Source organism: Pinus tabuliformis, chromosome 1_1 (assembly GCF_031772625.1).
Source record: "Pinus tabuliformis cultivar Carrire ecotype Pingquan chromosome 1_1, CPIR1, whole genome shotgun sequence".
NCBI classification, from domain to species: Eukaryota; Viridiplantae; Streptophyta; class Pinopsida; order Pinales; family Pinaceae; genus Pinus; species Pinus tabuliformis.
In genome coordinates this window covers 887,722,374-887,738,668 of record NC_142297.1, presented here as the reverse complement: position 1 = coordinate 887,738,668, position 16,295 = coordinate 887,722,374, and positions in this window count along the sequence as shown.

Here is a 16,295-nt window from a genome sequence, read left to right as displayed (position 1 = left end):
GATGGATGTCTTGTTGATATTATTGAGATGTAGATTGTGTGATTTGACCTGGAGACTAGTAGGGTTTAGAAGATTGATCTCCCCTACCATTGATTTTGGAATATTCTTCTTTTATGAGAAGAAACTAGATATAATAATGATACAACTACTTGCCTTCTTATATTGAGACGTGTCATTCGAGATAAGACTTATGATGTAAATGGAAATTTCTCCCTAGCTGAATTTATAAAGGTTAAAAGAAAAATTAAAAGAGAAAAATTAATATTAATATGATGGGAACTTTAATAAATGTGGTAAATCAAGGCACATGAAAAAAATATGTTTAATATTATTTCCAAAAAAATCAATCAAATTTTAGGATTTCCCTCCATGTTATAAAGTAGTCTCACTATAATTCAAGGGTTATGATTGATATAAAATAACCCCCACCAATTAGTATAAAAAAATATTGATGAGAGCTTATTCAAGATCATCGAATGGGGATTGCGCATATCTGAGGATGGCTCACATAACAAAGTTTGATTATATTTGTAGTTAATTGTCTCACATTTTTCGAAGGGTTAGATTGGCTTGCATCTTATAATGACAAATCTTCATGATTCATTCTCTATACTCCAAGGTTTTCAACAGGTAGTATCTTTTGTGGCATTCTATGCAACAAACCCTATTCACCGTGACTCAACAATGAGACTCACACATGGATATGTGACTCACACTCATACACAATGAATCAATTATGAGACTCATGCATTTATCTGAATATGGATATGTGACACACTTACGACCTTTGTGAATCATTCTCAATAATAATAGTGGCATGGTTACATTATGGTCTACAATGGTATTGAATTTACTTTATGGCTCACATAATTTATGTGGTACATATTCATCAGTTTCGTGGTTTGAATTCATGGCTTGAATTGTTATGTGTATGTATGACTCACATACTCTGTCCTAATGACTCACATTCTTTTGTAAAGATGACATGACTTCTTTAGACTGCAACTGTCTTATGGACACAACATAATACTAGTATTGATCCCTATCCCATCGCACTTAAAATTGGAACAAGATCTCTGTGTCATGTATAGAGTAAGGTAGTTCAACAATGGTATATTGTGGTAATTCAATAGTGGTATATTGTATTTCTATAGTTCTATATTGTATTTATACAGTGGTACATTATGAAATTTATACAATGGTATATTATGATATCTTTACATAAATATATTGTGGTATCTATATAGTGACTATATATTGTCCTCTTTGGCATACCCCTTTTCAATGACAATATATTCTTCTCCTTTAAATTACACAATGATTCATATATATATAACAATGCCTTTGGTGACTGTGATGGCGTAACTTTGATGTATACTCTTGATACTTTTGATTATGACGACAACGATATTCTATGAATCATGTGGCAGTAACCTTGTTATATGGTAGAAACTATGACTATATCTTCTATATGGCATTCATGGAAATGATCTTAACAGAACTGTGTCCATGATGTTACAGTATGAATGTGATGGCAGTGACTATGAGGGAAGGGACCTTGATGGAAGATACCTTGTGTGTAAAAGATACTGTAAATATATTTATGATGTATGATGATATCATGAAAATGATGATGACACCTAGATTGTAGTATACATAGATATGATGACAAATATCTATATCTTTCAGTTCACAATCAAAGTTGTGAACTAACTTTGGTAGGCCCTAGGAATCCTAATATGATTATATCATCCTCATTGTACTTTGTATCTTAGCTAAAAAAATTATGAATATCTAATAGAAGAAGGAGAATTGAATTCTAGGTTTTCCCCCTTCTAGGGTTTTACCCTGGCCTCTGACCAAATACTGGTGTCTCTATTGTGTATAATTTTCTTCTATTATTCATTTATGTTCTACTGCATTTCTGATGTTATTTTTATTTCTATGTAATATCTAATGATGTTACAATGTTATGGGGTGAATGTAATATGTAAATGGTGAAAAGGTTTAAAATGCAATTATCTAAAGCAAAGAACAATATAGCTCTAAGAAAATTAGCATTTCCATTCCATGCATTTAGTGCAGCTATGATTTTTTGTAAATCTTATTCCTGAGAGAATTATTATCTTTACAGGATTTATATACCTTGTTATGATAAGCACAAAAATAGTTTAATTCATGCAATAGTAGTTTTCATTCAAAATTCAACTCATCCATTCCATCATTATTTTACTTTCTACAATTACTGGTTTGACAATTGTTTAAACATTTTTCTTTTATTAGTTAGACATTCACTTTGCTTGTAGTTAGATGGTATTGTTTCATACGTTAAATTAGTATTGTCTCCATACATTTGAATCACTCCCATAATCACATTTTCACCCACTACTTTACATCTCTACAAACATCCCGTAAGCCAAAATCTACCCAATGAAGATACAAGAAACCCCAACCTTGTTTCCTCCCTGCATAAGTTGACTCATTGAGTGTACGTTAGCTTGGTAGGCACCCTCTTTCCCTTATAAAACCTTTAACCAACTTTTCCACCCTCTAAACCACTCCTAAACTTCATAAAATTTCTCTCGGATGTTTTATGTAGTAAAATATGACAACCTCTAGCAATACACAGATTGCCTTAGAATGCCTACGAAATTTCACAAGAAGCTTGCCCATCATCCATCAACGTTTAACAATGGCCATTAGACCTTGAATATGGAGTTTATAGGATCATATACCCCTTAGGAACTTTTACTTAATAACTGTAGTTTCCTTCATGCAATTAGGGTTTGTTTCTTTTTTCTCTGTCTTTGATTTGTTATGCACCATAAAGTTGGATTTATTTTCCTTCATCAATATTTAAGTATTTAATTTTCCTTCTTGCAAGTATAATAGGGTTTACTTCGGTCGTTTTCTTTCCTATAGTAGCATATATTTTCTTTCTGCAAAAAAGAGTAGAATTACATTTTTCCATTTACAATCCTGCAGTTAGATTCATGTTTAGGTTTTGTCATTTAATTTTCTGCAATAGAATAGGGTCCATTTCAGTTGTTTCTTTTCTTGAAAATTAAGATAGATCTATTTATTTCTCATTGATTTTTTCGAGCATCTCTTGTATCATCATGGTATCCATGCATCTTGGACTCTCTTCACTGCATCATATCAACCTAAGTAGAATATATTTCTTGTTGTACATATAATGTTGGTACCTGTTAAGTTTGCACGAGGCCTGGGCCAATAATTAAAGTTGATCCCCTGAGGAGTTCCAACGTTCTTGTTCCAATACTAAGGGTCATAATTTTTTGGCACTGTTGATGCATAGGTGTCAAAATAAGTATTGTTTCTGCTTTAATTTGCCTCATTTAAATTCCATTTCCTAAAAAAAAGAAAATTTTTGCATCAAATTTTCTATTTATTAAAAAGAAAAATAAAAAAATAAAATATTATTTATTTCATGCCTTGTAGAGCTAGGGATAACTGAGGAGAATTTTTTACTAAAACCCCCACTTCTACAAATAGTCAACCTTCCCCTTTTAGTGACTGTGGGCCACCTACTCTGTCTACAAAATATCTAGAGGTTTTTTTGGGTTAGAAACCATAAAATTTTAAGGAGCCTATAGGAGAATAAGAACCTCCATCACCTAATGAAAATATGGCTGGAAATAGGCAACTTGTAGTATTTCCTATCAACAAGGCAAATGGGGAAGCTAAAATGAAAAATATTAGCCTTACTACTCTTCCACACTTTCATGGAATGGCTTCTGAGAGCCCTGACACCTTCATGCTGGAATTTTATTTAGTCTGCAAGACATATGATTATACATTTGATCAACAAAAGCTTAAATTATTTCCTTCTACCCTTAAGGATGGAACCTTGCACTAGTTAATAAGGAGGCAACATTACTACAAGGGCTCAGATGTCACAAGCATTCAACACCAAGTACACAGACTATTGTAGAGAAAGGAACACAAAGGAGGAATCTTTGAAATGACCCAAGGGCTAGAGAAATCACTATAAGACTTAGAAGAGAAGTTTTCCTTGAGTTACAGGAGGGCTAATTACACCTTTGATCTTGAATCAATGAAGCTAATTTTGCTCCGAGGGGACAAACAAGAGTTAATGGAGACCCTCAATATGTTTTCTAATGGAGATATTTACCATCTCAACTATGAAGAAATTAAAAGGGTGTTCAAAAGCCACTCTAGAGCTGCATGAAAAAGAGGTAGATTCAACCAAGGTTTGGTAATTCCTTCATCTTCTACTTCAGTCATTAAGAATAAATTAGGAGGTACGTTGGAGGTTTTTAAAAGTGAAATCTTACATACTTTTTCCTTGCAAATGGACATAATGCAAATTAAGAAAAAAAAGTGGAGGCAGAGATGGAATTAGCCATATTTTTCCCTATGTGCATGAAGAGGCACCCTAGAAATGAGCAACCATTAAATTTTATAGAAATATGGTCTATGTGTGAAGAGAATCACTCAAATGACAGGTTTCCATCTCTTCTAGGTATGAAAGTAGTGTATTAAAGAGTAGAAGGAGGCATTGAGAATTTTTTTTTTTTAATCAAAGGAGACCACAAGGTCCTAGGCCATATAAAAAAGGTATGAACTATAATTCCTCTTTTAATACAAATCATAACGCACCTTTTAAGTCTTGGTATCCACCTAAAGACTTACCATGGCCTATGCCTACTCCTCGGCTTTATCCTCCTCAACCCATCATTTCCCCTTTTTAGCCATACCAACACCAACCTCCACAAAGGGGTAATCCATCACTAGGGTGTAGGCCTTAGGAAATGAAACCACCTACCTTAGTGCCTTCTCCTCATCAAACAAAACTACACCAAAACAATCCACTTAAACAACCACAAATTCCTTCTCAACTAAACACAATCCCCAACAATAAGAAAACCCATCAAGTCTAAGTGGAGAGACATCTTCTCCTACCTATGCTCTATAAAAGGTACTTCTTAATGTTCACCCCCCTTCTCTAGTATAAAATATTGAAGAAGAGAAGAAGAAATCACTCCTAAATCCAAAAATCCACCCTACCTTGAATGGTTGATCCATCCTAAAACACACACCCCAAAATAAGTTGAACTTTTAGGGGAACCGAAAAATATCTGTGTCAAAAATCCCCTCCTACAAACCATCATGGATGTTACCATATATAAAAAATTCATTATAGAAGAATGTCTTAGGAGGTCAAGAAGGAAACTGAAAGATTACCCTACTATCAATGTCATTGGGCAAATGCGTGATCTAATGTTTGGGAAAGTAACCCTCTCAATGTATTTGGATCTTGGCATCCTGGTAGTATATGTGCACATTAACAACATTGTAGTCCCAAATACCCTCATTGAATTAGGGGCTGCAATCAATGACATGACAAAGGAGACCATGCTCAAGCTTAATCTCCAAGGAGCCTTAAGGAAAACTACTGCAACGTTGCAACTTGCAGATAGATCCACAGTAGGACTCGAGGGCGTCATTGAGGATGTCATTGTTTCCTTTGATTACTAGGATTACCCCACTGATTTCCTTATTCTCCAACCTAAAACCAAGTTCAATGGCTACCCACTATCCTAAATATACCTTTGTTAGCTACTATTGATGCCTATATCAAATGTAGAGATGGAAACATGACAATTACAAATGGGAATGTAATAAAAATATTGTACTATCCCCCTTATCAACCCCTTGTTGAGCATGATTTTCCTATTTTGGTAGAAGAGGAATAAGAATAAGAACTTTATCAATCATCACCCTACGCCATTTTTACATTAGAAACTACTATTAGTAGCATGCAATTGGATGAGGACATTCTGATTGGAAATTTTATGCAAAATAAGTATCCTCCTGCCATGCAAATTGATGGTATAAAAGAGGAACCTTTAGGAAAACGTGAATACAAATCATGGGAAGAGTTAATCATGGTTGGTTCTTATCAAATTAATGTAAAAATTGTAGAAATAAACCCCTCTAGAACTATAAAATGATCCCTTTTGGTCTAGCTGATCAGGAAGCATAATTGATAACTATTTTAGGGTAGAATCTTGATACTTTTGATTGGGATTATGAAGAGATGAAAGGAGTTCACCCCTCTATTTTTAATCATCATATATACATCAAAGAATATGATAAACCTATTCACTAACCTCATAGAAGAATGAACCCTTCACTAAAAGTCATTGTAAAAGAAAAATTGCAACAATTTTTGGATGCATGTTATTTCTATCCTATTTTAGATAGTGAGTGGATGTCACCTTTTGTAATTGTGCCTAAGAAGAATGGTAAGTGGAGATTTTGCATTGATTATAGAGAGATTAATAAGGGTACCAAGAAAAATCACTTTCCTTTGCCTTTTATTGACCAAGTTTTGGATTCTTTTGTAGGAAAGAAGTTCTCTTCATTTCTGGATGGGTTTGGTGGGTACAATCAGATCCAAATTAGTCTCAAATATCATGATAATACTAATTTCACTTTCCCATGAGGGACCTTTGCCTAAAATGTCCTTCCAATAAACTTGTGTAATTCCCTTGCCACCTTCCAAAGGGTGGTATCGAGTTTTTACTAATCTTATACATGATTCAATTGAGATTTATATGGATGAATTTGCACCTTATAGAGATGATTCACAGGAAGCCCTCTCCAACCTGTGCAAGGTTTTGAAAAGATGCATAGAAATGTACCTCTCTTTAAGCCTTGAAAAGTGCCAATTTTTTATGAATGCAAGAATTGATCTAGGACACTCCCTCTCTAAGGATGGAACTGAGGTTAATCCTAATAAAATTGAAATTATTAGAAAGGTTCTTGTCCCATAGAAAAAAGAAGATGTTAGGAGATTTTTAAGACTTGTTGGGTACTATAGGAGGTTTATGAAATATTTCAATAAAATTTCCTCACGTTTGTTTAGTTTAATAACAAAAGACTTATATTTTAGTTGGAATGACCTTTATCAAAAGGAATTTGAAGAGATTGAAGAAAAATTGATAACTGCACCAGTTCTCAAGGGTATAAATTGGGAATTTCCCTTCCACATTCACACAGCTGCATTAAACAAAGTAGTGGGGTTATAATTGGAGTAGATGGAAGGTAAATTTACTCATGCTATTGATTTTATTAGTAAAAACTTGTCCAAAACTAAACTCAATTACACGTCACTGAAAAATAACTTTTGTCTCTTATGCATTCTTTGAATAAATTCAGACATTACATTACTTGCTATCAAGTTTTTGTGCACACTGATCATGCAACCATTAAGCACTTGTTGAATAAGAATGAAGTAAATGCTCAAATTATTAGATGGTTATTGTTGTTACAACAATTTGATATAACCATTGTTGATAAGCTAGGGAAAGAAAATGTTGTTGCAGATTTCTTGTCTAGACTAACCTTGTCTGTAAAGAATGAAGAGATGGTGGATGACCAACTTCTATATGAGAATATATTCACCGTATTATAATTTTCAACTCGGTTTGATGATATCAAAAACTTTTTTTTGTCTAGTTTCCTCCTAAATTATCTTCCAAATAAAAGAAAAAAAATGTCAGGAAAAGTGCTCCTTATACCTGGATTGGGGGAAACCTCTTCAGATTAGGGGTTGATCAAATCCTAAGGAGATGTGTAAGAGAAAATGAAGTCTATGGCATCCTCTCAGCATGCAATGATGGACCCTGTGGGGGCCATTTTGTTGCTTAGAGGAAAACTTACAATATTATTCAGGTAGGATAATACTAGCCTACCTTTTCATCAAGATGCCAGGAGGTACACTACACACTGTGCTGAGTTCCAGAGGATGGGGAATCCCACTCAAAGGGATGAGATTCCATTACAACCTAAAGTGACTTTTGAGCCATTTGAGACTTTAGAAATGGACTTCATCAGGCTTATTGACCCCCCATTTCAACAAAAGAAGTATATCAATATGTGCAAAAATTATCTAACCAAGTGGGCTGAAGTAAGGGTATTCAAAGCAACAACAAAACAACAAGTAGCATATCTTAAGGGAGAACATTTCTCACAAATTAGGTTTCCCAAGGGAATTAGTGACAGATCAAGGTGCTCAATTCACTTCCAATTTGATACAGGGGATGATGAGGCAGCATCACATTAGGCATAAAAAATCCACCCCATATCACCCTCAAGCAAATGGGAAAGTAGAGGTGACGAATAAAGAACTAGAAGACATTTTGGCTAAGGTTATTAACAACAAAAAGAAACATTGGGTAGAATAGGATTGTTGAGGCCTGTTATGAAACCAGCTCAAGAAAAGATAGAAAAGATAGATCAACGCCTTAGAATTCAGCCTCTTCAAGGGGGCAACCTCCTTTACATTACATAAATGAACAATTCTTGGATGATTCAAAAGACAAAACCTCCTTTCTATATATAGGAGTCTAAGGAGTCACAATATAATCTAGCCGACCTAACAATAATAATATAAAGCCACAAAAATAACAATAGAGGGATTCTATGGGGCACAGAAATAACAATAAGGGGGTAATAGGGGCACAACAATATAAATAAGGGGTATAACTATAATAGTAATGGGGTAATCACTAGTATTATAGGGACCCAACATGCCCCTCTCCTTCAAAAAAGTGTTGTCCTCAACACTTGAGTAATTTTGGATACTTCTGCATAAAATTCTCATCCTCCCATGTGGAATCTTCAGCGGATAAGTTCTTCCACTTGATAAGATACTCTGAAATTGATCGATTTCGTAGCTGTCGAGAACTTGTTTCTGTGACTGCTTCCAGTTCCAATATAATTTTTCCTTCCTCGTCAAGTTCTAGCAATATTGTTTGAATTGGGAGCTTGTCACCTATAACCTTCTTTAAACATGAAACATGGAAAACTGGGTGCAATTGAAAAGCTGCAGGAAGCTCCAATTTGTATGCCATAGTACCAATCTTTTGCAACACCTTGTACGGACCATAATACTTTGGTGATAGTTTATTATCCTTCTTAGCTTGCTTTAGGGACATTTTCTTATATGGTTGTAGCCGTAGGAATACCCAATCACCTACATCAAAACTTCTTTCACTGTGATGTTGATCTGCCTGTTGTTTCATTCTATTTTGTGCCAACACGAGGTTATCCTTTAAGCGTTGGAGGACTTGTTGTTGATGTTCGATGTGATGTTCCACTGCCTGAACCTTAGAATTTTCTCTTAAATATGATGTGATGGATGGTGGTTGATACCCATAAAGTGCCATAAATGGGGTCATTTTTGTTGCTGTATGGAAGGAAGTGTTATACCACCATTCAACCAGAGGTAGCCATTTGACCCATTGTGTCTGTTTATCAGATACAAAGCAATGAAGATATCCTTCCAAACATTACTATCACAGTTTGCCCATCAGATTGAGGATGATAAGATGAGCTATGAGCTAACTGAGTACCAAGACAAGAAAATAATTCTGTCCAAAAATTTCCAATGAAAATGGGATCTCTGTCACTTACAATAATCTTTGGGTTTCCACGTAGCTTTTGAATTGTTTCCATAAATGCAGTAGAAATTGTACTGGCTTTAAATGGGTGTGATAATGCACAAAAGTGTGCATACTTGGTAAGTCTGTCAACTACCACCATGATGACACTCTTTCCCTCAGACTTGGGTAAACCTGTGATAAAATCCATTGAAACCTCCTCCCAACGTTGGCTTGGAATGGATAAAGATTGTAATAGACCCAGTGTCTTAATTGTTTCAACTTTATTTTGTTGGCAAACCAAACATTCCACCACAAACTTTTGAATATCTGATTTAAGGCCATCCCAAAAAAATTCCTTCTTAACCCTGTGGTAAGTTTTTAAAAATCCTGAGTGCCCTCCTAAGGGAGAAGTGTGCAATTCCATAAGAATCTTTTGTTTTAGCTGGGAATTCTTACAGAGGTATAAGCGATCCTTGTACCATAACGAATCATTTTGCCAGCTAAATGTATCAGAAGTACTGGAATCTTGTTGTAGCTTTTGAATAAGTGCCCACACTTCTTCGTCATTCTTCCATTCCTCCCTTGCTTCGTTTATCCAATCTGGTTGGATAATAGAAATGGCACACAACAATGCTTCCACATCCTCATCCTTTCTTGAGAGTGCATCTGCCACCACATTTTGCTTCCCTTTTTTGTAGATGATTTCAAAGTCATAACCCAACATCTTTGTGACCCACTTTTGTTGCTCTTCAGAGGATAATCTTTGTTCTAAAAAGTATTTAAGGCTATCATGATCCGTTTTTACCTTGAAGTGTCTTCCCATTAGGTAGGGTCGCCATTTCTTAAGTGCATGGAGTATTGCCAACATTTCCTTCTCATAAATAGCTTTGCTTAAAAAATTTCCCTTGATTGGACGACTTTCAAAAGCAATGGGTATTTCATCTTGCATTAGAACAGCACCAATTCCATTTCCTGAAGCATCACATTCCACAATAAAGGATTTTGTGAAGTCCGATGTAGCTAAGACCGGTGCTTGGCACATTGCCTCTTTAAGATGTTCAAAGGCCTTTGTTGCTTCCGGAGTCCATGAAAATGAATCTTTCTTCAATAATGTTGTTAGATGTGCTGCTATTCTCCCATAATTCTTAACAAACTTGCGATAATACCCTGTCAACCCAAGAAATCCTCGCAGATGCTTTATGGATGTGGGGATTTTCCATTCCTTAATGGCTTTAATTTTGCTAGGGTCTACCTTAACTCCTTCATGAGATACAATGTGACCCAAATATTCCACCTCCTGGACTCCAAAGAAACATTTGGATCTTTTTGCATATAATTGTTTCTCCTCCAATAGTTGTAGCACCCTATCAACATGTTCAACATGATCCTTCCAAGACTTGCTGTAGATTAGTATATCATCAAAAAATACTAACACAAATTTTCTAAGGAATGGTTTGAAAATTGAATTCATCAAACCTTGAAATGTTGAAGGTGCATTGGTAAGGCCAAAAGGCATGACCAAAAATTCATAATGACCCTCATGAGTTCTAAATGCCGTTTTCGGAATGTCTTCAATCTTCATTCTGATTTGATGATATCCCGAAAGAAGATCCAACTTGGTGAAGTAAATTGATCCATGCAATTCATCCAGTAATTCATCAATGACAGGAATGGGGAACTTATCTTTAATAGTGAGCTTGTTGAGCTCCCTATAATCCGGACACATGCGCCATGATCCATCCTTCTTGTGCACCAATACTACTGGAGCTGAGAAAGAACTTTGACTCGGTTGAATTATACCAGCCTCTAGCATTTCTGCAACCATACGTTCAATTTCACTTTTTTGGACATAGGGATATCTGTATGGCCTGATGTTTGGAGGAACACTTCCTGGAATCAGATGAATAGCATGATCATGATCACGCATAGGTGGGAGACCTTTGGGAGTCTCAAATACCTTGGAATGATTGTCCAGGACTTTTTGGAGATCTGGAGCAATAGACGATTCCAATGTGGAAACATCTAGCGAACATAATTGTGAAATTACACCTCTTTGCTCCTTTTTTAGAAGCTTAGTCATGCCATTAGAGCTGATTATCTTTCCTGGTTTCCCTGCAATACCCCTTAATTCAACTTCCTTTCCTTCCACAGAAAATTTCATGAAAAGTTCTTGAAAATTAAAAGCTATTGTACCCAAGGATTGTAGCCATTGGACTCCTAGTACAACATCGGCACCTCCCATTGGAATGGAAAGCATTGGGCTAGTCAATACATATTCCCCCATGCATAGCTTGATATTATGGCACTTTCCAGAGCAATTTATTGTTCCTCCATTTGCAATCATCACTTGACACTCTGGTGTTGGATATAGAAAGCAATTCAATTCTTTTGCTACCCTACAATGAATAAAATTGTGGGTGCTTCCTGAATCAATCAACACTATTACCTTTTTCTTCATGATTTGTCCTTCTATCTTGATGGTTTGAGGAGTGGTAATTCCCGCCAATGCATTACAAGATATGGTCAGATTTATTTGTTCTTCATCTAGGCTTTGTTCCTGGAATATATCCTCTTCTTTTGACCTTTCTTGCTCCTTTTCTTCTTCCTCTTCACAATCTATGTAGAATAATTTCTTCTCAGCACACTTATGACCTTTTGTGTATTTGCTATCACAATTGTAACAAAGCCCTTTTGCTCTTTTTTCTTCCAATTGTTGTGGTGTCAACCTTGTAGGTTGTGGAAGACTAGGGGCAACAACACTTCCGTCTTTATAGTTGTGAGTGGTATGCTTCCTAGTTGCCATAATTTTGCTTTCTATTTTTCTTGCTAACCTGAATGCCTTCTCTAATGAATCAGGTTCCCAAAGGTGAACATCATGTTGGATATTATCCTTTAAAGACCCTATGAACACATCAATCCTATGCTCCTCTGGAATATCTTTTACCCTTATGTTCAATTTTTGGAACTCCTCAATGTGCTCCATTATTGAACCCTTTTGTTTGAAACTTATCAATTGGCTAAAAAAGGTGTTGCTTTTTGTGTCCTCATAATGTGCTATCAATTCTTCCGTAAAAATTGCCCAAGTGATAAATTGTTTACAAGAACAAAGCCATTGATACCATACAAACTGATTTGGTTCCAAATATACAGTTGCCATACGTACCTTTTGTGCGTTTTGCACATTATTGAGATCGAAGAATTGCTCCATCTGTAATATCCATGTGGCGAGATCCTTGCCATCAAACTTCCTCATATCGATTTTTGGAATATGGTGATTCATCGATCCAACATTAGCGTCTATGGAATCATGATTAACATTTCTTTTGTTCTCATCATGAGTTTCCTTTACTACCTTTTCACCATTAGTAAGTATTTCTTGTAGAAAATTTGTCAAATTTGTATTCAAATCTGCCATGCATGTCTTCAAATTTGTGTTCAAATCTATCTTCAAATTGTCCATCTTAGCTTCCACACCATTTATCTTAGCTTCCATGCCATTTATCTTAGCATCTGTTAACTTTTGTGAGCGTGACATTTGTTGCACTTGTTCTTGTAATTTTGATATATCATGTAGCATTTCTTCCTCTTCTTCATGAGTCATGCTAGAGCTTTCAGGTTCCTTACTAGGTGTTTGCATTTTCTTTCCTTGGGGCATCAGTTACCGATAATAATGCTCTACTATGCTCTTTGAATTCCTTCAAAATAAATTTTCAAACCAAGCTTAACCAAAAATTTAAAAAAATCTACACACCTTTTTTCAGTTTGTAGGAGCTCGATATTGCCTCTAATGTATCTCTGTACTTTCCAATCATATAGTTCTGAATTTGTGACCTGTAGTAGCTCTCTGTGTCATGTTTCCAATGCCACCAGTCTGATCCAAATTGGATTCTCCAAGAAAGAGTTATGCACAATCTCCCAAGATGACCTGATTATAGACCTTTCCAGAAGAGCGAAGTTGTATGAAGTGCCACGTGTACAATTTTTGATATTTGGCTCTGCAAATGATATACAAGAAACTACGGTCCGTCTTCTTTCTGTACCTTCTTACGAAATTTCAATCTGATTCCCAGAGAGAAAGTTATGACAATTTTCCCCAGGTCACCTGTTTTGAATGTAATTCAGGAGTCTGCAAAAAGACCAACTTCCTCAGATCATATCTCCGAAAATGTCATGTGAAAAGCTCTGAAATTCAGACGCAACGTTCAGCGCGATTTCTTCTCAAATGGGTTTTTTTTGCAACTTCTGAAACGTTACAGAAGAAAAAGTTATAGCGAAAATGCCACGATGACCTGTTTGGAGCAGCGAAACCCTAGAATCCAAAGCTCTGATACCAAATGTTATGAAACCAGCTCAAGAAAAGATAGAAAAGATAGATCAACGCCTTAGAATTCAGCCTCTTCGATGGGGAAACCTCCTTTACATTACATAAATGAACAATTCTTGGATGATTCAAAAGACAAAACCTCCTTTCTATATATAGGAGTCTAAGGAGTCACAATCTAATCCAGCCGACCTAACAATAATAATATAAAGCCACAAAAATAACAATAGAGGGATTCTATGGGGCACAGAAATAACAATAAGGGGGTAATAGGGGCACAACAATATAAATAAGGGGTATAACTATAATAGTAATGGGGTAATCACTAGTATTTTAGGGACCCAACAAGGCCACTTGGGCCTACAACAATACTTGGAATAACACATTGGATTGACTCTATTTGAGTTGTTCTATTGTAAGAAAGCCCTATTTTCTATTGAATTTGAGCACAATACACTAATAATGGAAACATCACTTGACTTAGAAATCACAAAATATTAGGAAGAGAGATTTCAATAGTTGAATGCTCTTGATGAACTTAGGCTGCAAGCTCTTATGCACACTGAAGTGGTTCAGTTACAAAGTAAAGTTTGGTATGATAGTCACATCAAGGCTAGGACCTTCCTAGAGGGTGATTGGGCGCTCTTGTATGATTCCAGGTTCAAATATTTCAAAGGAATACTCATGACCAAATGGTTGGGTCCTTACTTGGTGGAGAAATTCCATGATAATGGCTCAAATTAGATTAGGAGAATTGATGAAGAACAAATCCTTCTTCTATCGAATGGATACAAATTGAATTTTTATAGGAAGCCTCTCTCAAGGGAGGAGTTTACTACTTCAATAAGAAAATAACTAAATGTGATTGAGAAAATAAAATCTCTCAATCCATTTAGCCCTTGATCAAGAAAGAAGAAGAAAAAAAAAAAGAAAAAAAAAAAAAACCCTAGGTGAAAACCTCCTTTGAGGCGCCTTAGGCATGCTCATAGGCTGAAAACCTCCCTAAGGTAGCCAATGAGCTTGAATAATAAAAAAAAGAAAAATAAAATAAAATATCCCATGTGAAAACTTCCCTTGAGGTGCATGGGGTAGATCTACTTAGGATGAAAACCACAATGAGGCAACCTATGGGTCCCATAATTAAAAAAGAAGAAAGGAAAAAGAAAAAAAGAAAAAAAACAAGAAGAAAAAGAAGAATGGAGACATGAAAAGTCACCTATTTTCTAACAATGATGCAAGCATAATAGAAATCTAGCAACAATCAAAGAGATCAACCTATAGTCCAATAACTCACCTTTAGAACCCTCAATAAGTTTCTCTACATCCATACCACTCATTCTCACACTTATTCTAAGGCTCCTCCATCATTTACAGGTCTCTTCCATCTGTTTCAATTACTATTCTAAATTGCTACATGAAAGTTCCTGTATTTCTACAAGAAACTACCAAGCATAGAAAAAGGGTGTAGAACTAGAGTTTTCCATATGTGGGCAAGGGAGAAGGTCTATGAAAGCTCCTAATACCTACACATTCCATCAACCTTTAATTTTATCATCATTGTTCCACTAAAAACCCACAAAAGTCCAACCTTCCCTGTTTTTGTCACCTATCACCAATAGAGAATGCCTCTCCATCACCACAAGCAACCCCTCGTTGAATTAAAAGGATTTTTGAAGGCCAAAACTAGAGGAAATTGGGAGATTTAGGAGATTATGTGGTTGTTACATGAAAACACACATTCCTATAGCTGTCTGTAGAATCCCTATAGGGCCAAATTTGCAACACCAATCTAAGGAGCTTTGAAGATCAACATATTCTAGGAACTCATAAAGCTAGCCTGAGTAGTTATAGGATTTCTTGTAGGGTTCTATAGGATCCTTATCACTGACAATAAGTAGAACCAAGTCATACACATCAACAATACTTTGATTATCTGAACCAGAGAAGTAGCAACAATAATAAAGAACTTTAGAAGACCTCCAAAAACAATAAGAGAAATATTGAAGCCTCTAGAAGTCATCATAAGTAGTTTCAAAACCATGAAATGTAGCTCAAATAGTCACATAAATGGCCTCAATATCACCTGAAAAAGACATTAAGGGTAAGGCACATGTATGCAATCCTAAAAATTGCTTCTACAAACTTATTTTAGCTAGAAAAATGTTGCAAGTGTATGAAGGAAAAGGTTTTATAGGAAAAACTTAGTAGATCAGTATTGACCATATTTAATAGCCAACTTCAGTCCTCTCCAACATCACCCACACATGTGAAAGGAAAAAGAGAAAAAGAGGAAGATAACTAGAGGAGGTGGGCCAACATGCCTACTCATTGTGAAATGTGGTGTTTAATGTGGTAGGTGGGGGCCAACTCATATAGTGCACTGAGCCCATCACATCAAGGACTAACCACATTAATCAACCCCTCCACCTGAATCTAATATTACATGAAAATTCTATTATAAGTCGCAAGGAGACCTTCCAATACTATAGGAGGTTGACACAACCAAAACATTTCGTACACAAGCCACTACAGGAAAC